Source organism: Eublepharis macularius, chromosome 8, assembly GCF_028583425.1.
Source record: "Eublepharis macularius isolate TG4126 chromosome 8, MPM_Emac_v1.0, whole genome shotgun sequence".
In the NCBI taxonomy this organism is placed as follows: domain Eukaryota; kingdom Metazoa; phylum Chordata; class Lepidosauria; order Squamata; family Eublepharidae; genus Eublepharis; species Eublepharis macularius.
In genome coordinates, this window is record NC_072797.1 from 124,253,864 (window position 1) to 124,269,390 (window position 15,527).

The following is a 15,527-nucleotide window of genomic DNA, read 5'->3' on the forward strand; positions in this document are numbered from 1 at the left end:
GAATCCAGCATCGTCCCTAAATATAGATGACAAAAAACTCCTTAGTTTTCAGAGCATTTCAAAATGTATACAGAGAACAAAGCTTTAATGATTTTTTTTTCTGTTTGCACTTGACAAAAGTAGGCCACCAAGGTTCATAAAGAGATAACAGCAAACGCTGGGTCTAAGCCGATGTTTGAAAATGAGCAGAAAATGTAGAGTGAATTTACTTTATGGGTTTTTTTTCAGTGATATCATATATATTTGAAGATAGAAACCACATTCAGACATTACCTTAAGGTCACATTAAGCTGTAATGTTCATGAACGGAGTGCGTTCCAGTTCCTGTACATCCACGATTCATTCTCGCACAGAAAATCACAGTTAGAAATTAACTCAATTTAATCATAATGTATGAGTGCAAGCAAGTGGGTTAACCAGGGTTAGGCCTGGTCTAGAGACACGCAACAGAATGAGGTAGCCGAGTGCTGAGGTGACAGAATGGACCGCACCACTTCAAGCTGCAGGTAAGGAAATACATATTTTCAAATTACCCTTCCGTTCATAATTCCCAGTACATTGGCATATTACAAAAGGGTTTGGCTCCAACTTTCCTTCCTAATGTGTTGGTTTTTTTTTTTTTTTCGGGGACCTTTTGTATGGGAGAACAAAACGGGAACCTGTCTACCTATAATCTGCATTGGTACAGCTCGTTTTACCACTTCATACTGCTACACACATATAGGCCAGGTGTTAGTCTCTCCCCAAAAAACCATCTTTCTAAACTCCATTTAATCTAGGTTTAGAATGTGTGGCCTTATTTCCAAAGTAGAACTGATTCATTGGGAATTGTCCATTGTTATTTAATGCATGTGTTTCATTTATTTAACATATTTATCTCCTCAGACTCCGGGTAGCTATTTCTGAATTTTATAGAGAACACTGACATGTATCCTTTACCACAGTTTTCAGTCGCTCATATTTTCCCCTCCTTTATTGAAAAAACACTGCCTTAAAAAAAATCAGTGGGACTATGTAAAATTGTATCAATATTCTTTTTGTGCGATGTTTTAAAAAAATACAGGAAACGTGCAGAAAAATAACAAATAATTTTGATGAAGTCGTATGCCTGATTGCATCAAACTTTTTGTGTGTGTGCAATATTTTAGCAAGTGCACACCGGCAAAGAATAAAAACAAGATGTACATGAGCTGAAGGAACCAAAAGGCTGGCAAACTGTGCACGATCCAATTCCTTTTGTTAAAGCAGAACTGAAGATGAGCAGAACTTGCAGGGAAACCTTAAGGAACAACTGAGAAACAGATTTGTTCTTCCCTCATCCAGGCACCATTTTTAGAGGTATAGCATTGGAATGTATTCAAGAAGGATGTAATTGGCTTAACTCACATACTGAACTGCTCAAACCAGCCGGTTATCAGTAAACGAACGCCTTCATAGTGAGTGCTGTAGTTTGGTTTTATCTCTCAGGGCGAATTTTCGTTCTTGTTTCAATCTATGCAACAATAAGTGTTTCCCATTTCTGAAACAGCAGGGCTCTTTCGAAGATGAGGGTGTATGAGAGAGAACGGAACAGCTGAGGCCTCTGAAGCCATTTGACAAAATAAATAAATAAACTGTGAAGACATGGGGAAATGGAAGCCTTGAAGGCATCCAATATACCCTGGTGTGACATTAATTTCCTCTTCAATAGGATGTGGAGATCAAATTGTATACCTGATAGGTCGTTGGCCTAGCCTCACAGGTACAACCTGTGGTTTGCCTTTAACAGCTCCCCTGGTAACCGTAAACCTATTAAATTAAGACAGGGAAAGGGAAATTGCTGAGAGCAAAGCTCATATCGGAAGTTTTAGAAAGGATAGTGAGCAGTCAGGAAATAAACCTGCTGTTGGTAGAAGGCAGAGATTCTCAAGAGCAGCTTGAAAGTGGAAACTTTTCTCAGGGTTTCATGGAATGCGGTAGAAAATACAGTTTGTACTTAACTGCTAGGCTGATGGTACTTTGCTGCTATTTACCGGACCTTCTTCCCCCAGTCTTCTCCTCACTGTATGTTCTGCTCAAGAAAAGTACTGCTACTCTTTGCACAGTGTCCATGAGGTGTGCTGCTAAGTTTTTTGGGACACAGAAAATAAAGAAATACCAGGCTCTCCTTTCCCCCATCCTTCATTCTCTCTGGCATCAACTGCTTTTGCCTGCTTGACTCTACACCAGGGCCGGATCGAGGGGGGGCAGGGGGTAGCCTGCCCCTGGTGCTACCAAAGAGGGAGCACCAGGCGTGGCTGCCAGCTGCTGCGAGCACTCTGCGGCTTGCCGCGCGGGAGGCTGAGCATAGGGTTGGGAGGCCCTCGCCTGCCTCGCTGATGGGGCGGCTAGCTTGCTGCATGCGCAGGACCTCTCAGCCCTGCATTCAGTCACCTGCATAGCAAGCCAGCCACCCCAGCTCATGCCCGCACCACCGCTGCCATCTCCATGGAGCACTGTGCACTGGGGCGGCTGGCTTGCTGTGTAGGCAGCATAGGGCAGTGGGGCAGGCGAACCATGTGGAGGGCCTCCTAGTCCTGTGCTCAGCTGACCACACAGCAAGCCAGCTGCCCCAACACATGCCAGTGCCACCACCACCAGCTCCGCGGCACACCAGGTGCTGTGAGGCCGGTTTGCCATGTGGGCAGCACGCCTCCTGCCCCTGCATGATGACATCATGGAAGTGACACACTGCGCCCACATGCAGTGGGCTGGACAAGGGTAGCACCAGGCACTGACAACCCTAGCTCCACCCCTGCTCTACACTGCTGATAATAAGAAAAAACAAGAGTGATAAGCAATTCATGTTCTGCCCACAGAACAGAGGGGAAAGAGGACTAGGTAGGGGATCTCATGGCTTTGCCATGTTGCTTTGAAAACATATAGGCACTACAGCCACTTGGAAGCTTCTTTCCACATGGTATGAAGAATGTTGGAACCAAGGCTACCGGGACTGAATTCAAGACCATGTCATGATGACACCTACTTCAACACCAAGACCCTGTGAAGTAATAACTTTCTGTTGAGAAGTCACTAACATCCATCTTCTAAAAATTTTCAAGAAGTCAAAATTACATTAAGGAAAATGAATCTTGGAAAGAAGAGGGTCTGTTTTCAGTCCTAACAGAGAAGAACAGAGTGTGAAGTGTTGGGAGATGGAGTCCTAAAGGAGAGCAGTTTTAACACCGGTAGGAGAACTGGGAGATTTAGAAAGTAGGTGCAGATGCCCATTGGGCCAAAGAAAGGGGATTGATCTTCTAAGGAGAAAAGATTTTCCCTACCCAGTCAAACAGGGAGTGGAGAGATCCCTGGTATGGTGTGGTTGGAAACTACCTACCTCCTGCACCATTTTCACCGGCAGAAAGGGTAGGGTGGGTCTTTTTGCTCCTTTTCTCTGGCTCCACGTGTCCTTCTTAGGGCACATGGACAAAGGCTCTCCTGCCACTCGTTCCTGAGCCAACAGTCACGTAGCCCTTTTACAAAACAGTAATCCCATCAAACAGTTGCTTGAAAAGGGCAACCAGGGGGTGGATTCAATGCCTCTGCCCCTTCCCTGGAAAACCAGCAGGATTTCAGCTTTGTATGGTTTCTCTATAGATGAAACAACAGGGGGCCAACCCCTCCCCCAAACTCACTGTATTGGCAAATTACACAATTTCACTGTTCCAATAGTTTTCATCAACCACAGAACTTCATGGTTGAGTGAGAATTTGAAACTCGGTTTCCTAGACCCACATCTGTGACTTGTAAATAATTTTATGTATAGAGAGCAAACCCTTCAGGGCAGACTGGCTATTTAACTTACAGGGAAATTTCCTGGTGGGCCAGTGCCCTAGGCCCCTGAGGATGGGTGGTATATAAATTGAAATATAAATAAATAAATAGGTGGCTGGGAGCTAATGGAACCAAGGCCCAGAAACTCTAGCTGAGCATCAGGTACTACTTGGCCCAGACTCCTCATCAGCCGTGGCAGTTTGGAAGATGGCCCCCTACCTTGACACAGCAGATCTGGCCACATGGATCCATGCCATGGTAACATTGAGATTTGACTACCGTAATGCTTTGTACATAGGTGTCCTCTCTAAGCTAACTCAGAATCTCCAGTTGGTGCAGAACACTGCAGCTCGGTTATTATGGGGAGCTGGGAAAAGAATGAATATTATTCCCATTCTGCAGTCACTCCATTGGCTACTTATCAGTGGTTACCTGAATTGGTCTCCTTGTGAGTAAGAGAATGGGGGGAATTAGCAAGCAAGGAAGATGGTTATGCAAGAGGCCAGTAACTACAGGATCTTTTCCATCAATATCTACGGGGTCCCTTCCCAAAATAGCAAACAAGGCTGGTGCTTAAATTTCAAAGAGCAATATTTTATTGAAAGAGGAAAATGTACACATGCACAGAAAGAAGTAAATAGTAAAAATGGTTATACACACACAAAGCTCTAGGAAGCTAGTCAGAAGTTGGAATAGACTGAGGGAGTTCAAAGTATATCTACCTATCCTGAAGAGTAGTCCAGTCCACAGGGAAGAGGGCAGTTTCAAATGCCAGCGTTCTTGGCCAAGAGAGCAAGAGGCTTGGAGCAACCACAAGGGAGCAGCACTTCGGATTCAATAAGTGTGCACAATTTGAATGGGGCCAGGGCACTACTCTTATAGGGCAAACCGTGCCCTGAGGTGGGGTAACCCACCTAGCTGTTAGAACAAAGACTCCAATGGTCAGTTCCTGGGAGTAACAAAAGGTTTGATTACCTTGATTGGTAGCTGCCAGGGCATGTGAAAGAGAATGCAAAACTTGTCCTGGCTCCGCACAAAAGGGCAGTTTGTTAATGAAGTCCACTGGAGCCAAGTTGATGGATTTAGTTGGGGAATGTACCTTCCCAGGAATGAATTATAAATACTTATGAATGCTAGTTGATTCTCTTCTCAGTCATGGACAGGAGATCTCATCAGGGAAGGAGGGAAAAGAATGTGTTAAGTGGTGGTGACTCTGAGAGACATTTGTTGAGCTGGATTCCTTTAGGAGCTGAGGAGACTGCAAAACTAATCACCACTAGTCTCTCCACATTTACATGCAACATTCCACTCAGCAATTGTTAGCTGGAATTCCCCTGGCTGCAATCCAAACTGCCCTATTAATCAAGGGGCCTGGTGACATTTAATATCACAGGTAGCCAGATTAAATGGCCATTAAAGATGGCGGAGGCTGGGCCGACTGCTTACACCAGTTACTGGGCTCTTAGAATTGCTTAGGCTCTGATTCAGCATTTCTTCAACTCTGCATTAAATTTCTGCTCATTCTAAATCTTTGCAAATTTGCATTTATAGCCCACATTACATCATTTATTGAAATGTCCTTGAAATTGACTGTACTAACTCAAACTGTGCAATCCACCTTGAGTCTCAATAAGAAAGGCAACTATAAACTACATAAAGATATAAATAAATGAGTGCTGATTTAGCACCATTTCCAAAATGGCAGATACAATATAGTAGTCTGCAACAATGGCCAACTTTGCCTTCCCCCTTGCACATCCTTACAAGTGCTACAAGCATTTCCCAACTGTTATGGGGCTTAGAAGGGGCTTAGATCTGAAGATTCCAGATATCTAGCTTCCCCTTTCCATGCTATTTCCCTTCAAATACCTTCAATAGGGTTTTCCATCCCTTTATTTGACAAGCAAATGCCATCTCCTAGTCAGGGTTTGAAACAGCTGCGGGGGGGGGGGGGCGGGTGTCTGTGTGAATTTTATTTGCTTTAGGTAGTACATTCTTAGGGTGATTTTATGGCTTGGTTTGAAAAAAATTGTGCTGTAAACTGACCTGGGAAGCCCCAGGGCAATGTCAGGAGAGAAATCCATATAAATAAAATGATGGAGAAGAGGACCCTCAGGTGTTTTATGAAGCTAATAAATCATAGAGTACTCACCAGATTGACGAAATGCCTTGGAAGGAAAACTAATACAAAGAAAGTTAGCTTCACCTACATCTTAGCACTGTCCCCAAATGTTCTCTAATATCAATATCTGCTTTGCTTGCTTCCGTTCAATGGATAGATGGGGAAAAACACCCACAGGATCAAAGAAGAGCATGTTTTCCCAGTTGTTTGGCACTCTGTCATTGGATCAGTCGCTACTTTTTTCTCGGTACTGTTTTCGTTCTCCTTCACAGTCCTCAGAATTCTCCGCCTTATTTGCCCACTCAGTCTCATCAGCGACCCATGTGATTTGGTGGAGTGTTCATGAGGTTTTCATATCAGACCTGTTTCATTGTAAGCAAAGTCAGGTGGGTTACCACAGAGAGCAGCATTAAACAGTAACATAAAAAGGCTGGGATCAGGATCAGGGTAGAGGCCCCGCAAGCTTGCTGAGCCTGTGGGTACTCCAACTGTGAGGAGAGGTGTCACCACAAAATGGCTGCCACAGGGTGTTGTCCCTATGCTTTGGAGAAGATAAACTGTTTGGTTTCAGTTTCCAAAAAAGGGAAGGGTTTGGTCTCTGTATGGCCACAGAGGCTGGGGATTAAGAGTTGCTTGTTATTTATTATTTTGCGGGAGGCAGGATTGCTGGTGAGCAATGATAAATAAATTGTTATGTAGGCCCCAGAAACCTAAATAAAGGAATCCATGTTTGGGCCATTAGCAGAGTCTATCATTAGTCATAGGAAGCATGATTATAGGTGGTTGTGAGTTGGTTCTGCTGGCTGGTGTGTGTGCAAGAATGAAAATAATAAACACATACACTTGGTTTATATTTAGAAAAGAAATGAGAGTTCTTTATTGCAGGAACTCCATACTCTGATAGGAAAGGAGGAGAGAGAGAGATCCTAACTACCTATCTAGTCTAAGGATAGGCATGGATGGCAGGGCAAGGCCTGCATCCATACTGCCAAGATGGAGGGAGGAGAAATAGAGAAGTGTTGCCTGGAACAAAGCCAGGAAGAGAAGGAGAAAGAGGGGAAAAGTCAGGAGGAGGAAATCCTGAGAATAGCAATCTGCATATAAAAGGACAGTCAGAGCAGTAAGCAATAGTAAGCAGTAAACAGAGTGCCCTGACCTCTCTTTTTCTAACTCTTTGGTTTGTCCCCCTCTGAAACCTGAGGAGAGGGACAGCTCTGGATCCTCCTCTTCCAACTGGCAAAAGAACCCAAAAGAACGCAGAAGGTCAAAGGTACAACCGGATATCAGCTCCATCTACTATATCTATTCAGAACTGCCCTGCATTCTACATAGGATGAAGAAAGTATTTATTTATTTATTTATTTATTTATTTACGTACTTACTTACTTACTTACTTATTTCAACTTATACCCCACCCTTCCCGCAAACGGGCTCAGGGCGGCTTCCAACAATATACTGTTAAAATACAATAAAAACCAATTAACATATTAACACATTAAAATTCAGGCGCCATCAAACAGATCGGCTACTGCAAAATGATCATAAGCTCCGGCACCACCATGACGTAACTCAAGGGCGGCTGCAAAAAGAGGATGTGGCAGTCAGAAGGGGGACAAAAACTGGCCTCTAGTCAAAGGCCTGGTAGAAGATCTCCGTCTTGCAGGCCCTGCGGAACTGTAAAAGGTCCCGCAGGGCCTGGATCTCCATTTGGAGAGTGTTCCACCAGGCCAGAGCCTGGCCCTAGTTGGAGCCAGCTGAATGTCCCTCAGGCCAGGAACCACCAGAAGCTGCTTATCCGCGGAGCACTAGGCCCTGTGGGGGACATAATGGGAGAGGTGGTCCCGTAGGTATGCAAGTCCCAGTCCATGGGAGGCTGAGACCAGAACCTTGAAGTAAAATCAAAGCTTGTAACATCTCCCCACCCCATTTACATCCCTCTTTTTAATATCCAGCCTTATGAAGGGGTTCTCAAGGATTCAAACCCTTGTGCTCTCTTATGTGTTATTTCTGTTGGTTCTAATAAAAGGTATCAAATAGCTTTTGTCTAGGGATTAGAGATGGGCACAAACAGCAATATGATCTAAAAAAGCCATGAAAAGCCCAATCTGCTGTTCGCGAACAAGCTGTTCGTGAGGCCCCATTCTAAACGAACAGGTGGTCGTTGCAAGACTCGTTCATTGCTGTTTGTTGCTGTTCATCAAGCCAGACAATCTGGCACCTGCAATCAATTCCCTTGGCAACCAGAGGCAGGGACTGCCTGAACTCTGTCTGAACTCCTGCTGTTTCCCTGGAAACCCCAATCTAAACTCAATTTAGCTTGATAGGTAGGTCTTCCTTCCAAGTGTGGAGCTCCAGATTTGTTACAAGGAAGCAAAGAGCAGGGGGAGGGGGGCTCCCAGCTCTGGTTTTGCAGACAGTGAAGGAGAGACAGTTGCTGTTGGCATTTTGAGAGAGAGACAGGGGGAGTGCATTGGAGCTTGAATTTTCTTTGTGTGTGGTGGGATAGGGATCTACCTCTTCAAGTTCCAGGGCTGCTGCCAGGCTCTGGGCCAAGCTATTATTTATTATCGGTACATTTCCTGCTGTCTGCTCAGGTAGGGTTTCTGGGAGTGGTGTGGTAGGGATCTTGATGGCTGGAGGAGAGTCTGCTGGCCCCCATGAACAACTAACAGGTTTGTGAACAGATCATGTTCATCAATGTTCGTTGTTCGTTGTTCGTGGATGGCAACGAACAATGAACACCATGTTCGGGTTTTTTTCTGTTCGTGCCCATGTCTACTAGGGATTTTGCTATTAACCAACAGGGCTATTGACAATCTCTGTTTAAACTAGAGATGGGCATGAACAGCAATACAAACTAAAAAAAGGCACAAACAGCCCAATCTGCTGTTCGAGAACAAGGTGTTCATGAGGCCCCATTCTAAATGAACAAGTGGTCATTGCAAGCCTCGTTCATTGCTGTTCATCAAGCCAGACAGTCTGGCACCTGCAATCAATTCCCTTGGCAATGTAAGCACAGATTGTCTGAACTCTGAACTCCTGCTGCTGCCCTGGAAACCCCAATCTAAGCCCAATTTAGCTCGATAGGCAGGTCTTCCTTCCAAGTGTGGACCTCCAAATCTGTTACAAGAGAGCAAAGTCCGGCGTGGGGGGGGGGGCTCCCAGCTCTAGCTTTCAGTCAGTCTGGCTTACCATACCTTGGGGTATCCAGTTGCCCCTCTCAATTATGACTAACATGCAGTAGGCCTACTTTGAGCAATCTCTTGAGAATGGACCTTTGCTAATATTAGTTACTGACTTTTTGCAGGAGTCCATGAGAGGGATTTTCAGCCAATTCTGTATTTCACTTAACTACCTCAAATCAGAGGAAGATTCTCAACACCACCTCCAAGGAGCAACATCTCACAATGAGGGAATGGCCACCAGACTGTGCTCCAAACAGTACGCAGGCTCCTAACAGCAGCCCCAATTGTATGACATAGATCTTGAAAAAAGTATATTTCTCCTCCCAGTAATGACTTTCACTGCCTTGGTGTTAATTGAAATAACTGCTGACTGCATGCCTGACTCCGTGTCCTTCCAAGCATGTACTTAACAACCTCCCAACGTGGCTGATATAATAAATTAGGGTGTTTTTCTAAAGGCCTGTTCACTCCACACTATGTGCGTTGATTTCAAAAAAACTTAAGAGGGGGAATGGGAATAACTGTATTGTATTACTTGGGTATTGAGAATTGCATGACTTATATTTTGCACTTAGCACTTTAAAAAAATTGTTAAAGATTTTGGATATATACCTAAATTGTGTATACATTTTTGGTTCTACCTCCTTGATTTTGTAGTTGCCTTAGCTTGTTGTTTAAGGAGCTGCCCCGGTGTATCAAGCCTCCAGGTGGTGGCTGGAGATCTCCCGGAATTACAACTGATTTCCAAGCCATAGAGATCAGTTCCCCTGGAGAAAATGGATGCTTTGGAGGGTGGACTCCATGGCATAATACTCTGCTGTGGTCCCTTCCTTCCCCAAATCCTCTCCTCTCCATGCTCCACCTCTCAGATTCTCCAGGAATTTCCCAATCTGGGGCTGGCAACCTTACCTAGATGCCACTTACACTGGGAGTGATGGGGAATGGAATATCCCTCCGTGCTTTAGCTGTTTTTTTTAATCTTTTTTCTTTATTATATATTAATCACCCTCCTCCCCTTGTATCCCCCCATCCCTATTTGAATCAGGAGTGTGCTAATTAAATTTTAGAGAGTTTTGATCATAGAACTCCCCATATCTCATTTGGTTCTCCCTCAAGTAACAGGGCTCAGCAAAGTCTTTTCCTAAATTACCCATCTGGGTAAACAATCATAGGCAAAGCTGACGAATAACAGTTTCATAGGACTTCTTTCCCTTTTGACAAACAGCTGTGTGACCTTGGGACAGCCCTTTCCCCTTGGTGTTTCTAGTTCTCTTGTTTGCTTTTCAAGAAGCCATATTAAAGTGCTTAGGCATAGTTCTCCAGGGGAAAATATAATCTGTTTGGGATCAAGATTCAATTTCATTCACAGCCATAGGTAAAATACTTCAGTGCCTTGGCTGCAAAGGATTTTCTCTTATTAAAACCACTGAAATGTGGTTACGCTTGAAACTCAATAAATTGTGACCGATTATTTTAAGAGAATTGAGCAGGGAAAGAGAAGTTCTCCACTGTTATCTCAGTATGTGATTCACGGCACCATGGCGTTCAATTGGCACAGAGAAATTATTTTGTATTACTTTGGCTTTAATAGCCTTTTTATTTTCACAAATTAATGGACATATCACTGTCCCGGAATGAATAACTTCTTTCCATATTTCCATATATAATTCCTCTGCTGAAACGACTTCCTTGCTGTTATGTAAAGGAAAACCTCTCTTGATAGAAGCATTAATACGCATTTGAACATTACGATCATGGAAGGGCACCTCCATTCTACCAAGCAGTTGTAGCAGAAGCTAGTCCTCAAATCACTGGACCTTATAGTGGAGTTCATCTCTCCAGACTTAGTCAACTGACCCCAACAGAAATAAGAATGTTTTTTTCTGCCACAACCACCAGGAACAGGTAGGGATCTATAGTTTTTAGTCTGTCTACTAAAATCCCCTCTCTTTGAGCAGCTGCATTCATTTAATATTTACAGGTCTTTCAGTCTCCAACTACTTCAATTTACCCTGAATGTGGGTGCCATTGAGAACAAAAACTAAGCAGGTCTACTCAGAAGTAAGTCCCATTTTATTCAACAGGGCTTCCATCAACAGAAGCAGGGCTCATTTTGAGGGGGAACGTGCAGGAACGCAGTTCTGGTAGTTCTCCAAAAAGGTCACATGTCAGGTGGCCCCGCCCACCTGATTTTTGGCCATTTTGGGCCTGTTTTGGCCTGGATCGGGGCCAAAATGGCCATGATCAGGCCCCAAACAGCCAGGATTGGTCCCAAAACGGCCAGGATTGGGGCTCTGATGGGTGGTGGATCACTCTCCCACTCAGCAGTGGCCCAATCCTGACCATTTTGGGCCCAGTTTTTGCCAGGATTGGGTCCAAAACAGCCAGGATAGGTGATGTCAGGGAGTGGGGCATATGCAAATCAGTTATGCTAATGACACGCTTCCTATGATGTCAAGGGGTGTGGCATATGCAAATGAGTTATGCTAATGAGTTATGCTAATGAGTTCCTGTCACTCTTTTTCTACGACATGACCTCTGAACAGAAGTATTCGTACGAATGCAACCCTAGGAGACCATGTGTTGCAGTAATTCGAATTTGTACCGTTAAGTGTCAGGACAATGTTTTGTCTTTTATTGTCATTCTCCCCCACATAAAACACTAGTTTCCTAGAGGGGAAATTTAGCCTTATCTAAGATGAAGATTAAAGGAGAAAGTACCAACGCAGGATTACAGCTGAACATCAAGAAGACAAAAATAATGACTATTGAAGAATAAAGCTGACAATGGGGAAATTGAAATTGTTTGAGATTTTCTATTCCATGGCTCAATTATCAACCACAAGGGAGAGAGCAATCAAGAAATACGAAGATTTGACAGAGCAGCTGTGAGGGAACTAGAAAAGATCCTTAAAGACAAGGATGTCTCTCTTAGGACCAAGATCAAGGTAATCCAAACGATGGTATTCCCCATTACAATGTAGTACATTACAGATTCCCCATTACTATATAGTACTATACACTAAGAAAGCTGACAGGAAGAAAATTGATTCATTCGAAATGTGGTGCTGGAGAAGACTTTTGTGAATACCATGGACAGCCAAAAAGACACACAACTGGGCTCTGGATCAAATCAAGCCTGAATTCTCACTAGAAGCTAAAATGACAAAACTGAGGCTGTCGTACTTTAGTCACATCATGAGAAGACAAGATTCTCTGGAAAAGTCAATAATGCTAGGAAAAGTGGAAGGCAGTAGAAAAAAAGGAAGACGTAAAATTAGACAGCTTGACTCAGTAAAAGAAGCCACGTCCTCCAGTTTCCAAGACCAGAGTGTGTCTGTTAATGATAGGACATTTTGGAGGTCTTTCATTCATAGGGTCGCCATAGGTCAGAGGCGACTTGATGGCACATAACACACAAGCTATTGATTTCAGAAACATTTTGTGAGCAAAAATGTCTTAAGTATTGAGCAAAGGAGGCATAAGTGGATTCATATTAAAACTAAATACCGAAATAAATTGGACGTAACGAATTCATTGCGACTAAAAGTGACTAAAATCGAACTCGACGCTAAAGCTGTAATGGCAAGAAATAGGAAACAAATATATCCTTCTCACTGAAATATCACATCTTATATTTAGTAAGTAAAAATTTCAATTATAACTGGATGTTTTTCTTTTTTTCTTAATTGAACAGTCCTTCACAATAGTTACAATATGTATTAACGAGAAAATGCTGCAGCAAGAATATAACGCTGCTTTTTTTTTCTTCATGTTAGGCACGGGTGCTTTATATATGGTTATTGTATTAGGTGGGTCCCAAACTTTGAAATTTTTTTTAGATGGGTCGCGGTCCAGAGAACTTTGGGAAACACTGGTGTAATGTATTGTTAGGCCCCCAGGTACGTTTTCCTGGAACGTCCCTAACAAAAGAATTATTTTATTCACCATCAGATCACACACCCCTTCCTGATGGAATGTTCCAGCCTCTTGGTCCCTGAACATTCCAAGGAATCCAATAGCTGCAACATCTCTGGGGAGGGGGGGGACTTCTTTGTTCCCTTGGTTACTGTGAAGGATGTACAGAGATCCTGCCCCTTTATGTCAGTTACCAGTCCGCTGTATGCCTATTGGTCTGTGAGCAGAGCTAATAACAGCCAATCAGAGCCCATGGATGGCTGAAGAATCCAGATGGAAGGCAGGAGTCAGAGGGTATTTCTACCCATGTTACTAAGTACCTAGGGACGCTCAAGTGAACCTCATTTCATATGTCTCCTCTCCAACTTTCCATGCATTCATTCACACAGTCACACTTCAATTTGCTTTATGTAAATACATTCATGTGTCTGATATCAGTTCTTCCTCAACTGCTAAAAGTATTGCAGTCCCCCCGCACACAACCTTCCACATTCATGCTGTAAATTACCTGGGGATGCTCAAGTGCAGGATTTTATGTGTGGTCATCAATTCACGTGCAGACTGTTCTTGCTCAACACATGTGAATGCTGCTTTCACGGGAACTCCCTTTGTGTGACTGCATCTGCAAGTGAGTCTGGAGAGCAGAACGCCAATTCACTGCCAGAACAAGTACTGCAGGCTCCTTTGACTTGCCCATTTGCATTTCTTTAAGTTGAGAGAAGGTGTCAAGATCTGAATTTCAATGAATGGATGTGGAGGAATTGTATGCAACCTGCAAGAAAATGACATTTGAAACAAAGGACCAAAGAAGAATGTATGTTAAACATGTCAATCATTGTGAGAACTGAGAACTAACAGTATAATGCTTGCGATATGATGTAGAGATGCACCTGTCACACATATGCTATATGATTCTATATGATTCTAATACAAAAAGCTCTTTGTAAGAACTGTTAATGTAAAATGTTGCAAACTAGGTCAGCCAGAATTAGCAACATCTCTCTCAAGGCTGGGAGAGAGGCGGCAGAAGTGGGGGGCACATTCCTTTCCACCCACAGAACCAAGCTCCTAGGCATAGAAAAAGTGCATATTATACCGAAAGGCACAGAAATGGTATATAAAATCTCTTCAAATCCATATTCCTCACTCCCTTCATGCCAAGGTCCCAATTCTAAGTGAGACCCTTTATACCTGGTGATTTCTTTAAAATTCTAGGAGCGCGATGCTCATAGTTAAAGCTCCTGGTAATGCAATATGAAACAACTTTTTGCGGAATTATAACATTTTTAAAGGAACATCCATAGATGTTCAACTTGAAGTCTGGAATAGCTGTGACACCAAGCAACGTGTCATCTGCTTAGATCCTCTAAGAGATGGATTTCCTGGGTTCTGGATTCTTGCGTTCTTCTCCTTTCTGCAATAATTCTCATTCTTCTGTAGCCAGCTCTAGGAGCAACAGGGAGGGACCACAAGTTTGTGTCACATGACCCAAGTTATTGTGCTCAAATCAGTTGCCATGGATGTAGCACAGATGCTACAGAGTTTGCGGTTTGCCTAGGTTTATCATCCTACCTGAGGGGGGCACTGTCTGGCCCATAGGCATGCTGGTAGAATTGCATCTATGCAAGGTGTATCTACAGATATTCCTGTGTATTTGTATTAAATTTGCTAGAGAGATCAAAATCTGTGACTACCATTTGCAGGGGTGGGGGGGATGTAGAGAAGCCTTTCAAGTTGGAGTCTGAACCTGTCTGCTTATTATGACCTGTTGGTCTCTGAGCATGCAATAAAGGATTCAATAGAAGGACTCCAGTTGGAGCTTTAAAAAATGGTAATAAAATAATTGTCTGAAGAAATCCCAGAAGTTTCCATTTGATGGATTGTCAGGAAAATGGATTATTCAAAGAGCAGGATCTCCCCCCCCCCCCTTAGCATTTGAAAGAGTAGGCTGGTATTTAAACTTCTCCTGGGATATGTAAGTCAAGCTTATAAATTTTTTTGACTGTTGTTCATTAAAGATGGCCTGAAAGTTTCAGAGAAAGACATTTTGATACTTTTAAAAGTAGGCAATGGACAGGAGGGTTAGGAGATTGCAAATTAGTTCCCAGAAGATCAATCAATCAATCACGTAAAAGGAAATAAGAACACAGTGTTTTTAAGTGTTAGAAGTGCTTCACATGGAATTATTCTTGCTTCAGCCCTGAAATACAATTACACAGACATTGATTTTTGGATATGTGATTCTTCCAACACGCACATAAGATAACATACATTATCTCCGGCCTTCTTTGTATCCCCCCACCCCAATCTTAGGCAGTGCAGGTGGCCATTTTCTTAAAGAACATCCTTCTCTTACCCATGTTTTCATCTACAGATATCTGTCTGCACAAAGTCAAAATTCAGCCAGTCTCAGAATTGCGAGTTGCGACCATGGACAGACACTAAGCAAGGTTTGGTACAGGAAACCAGGAGCCAGGGATAAGGTCAAAGGTAGTCCAGGGATCAAAGAA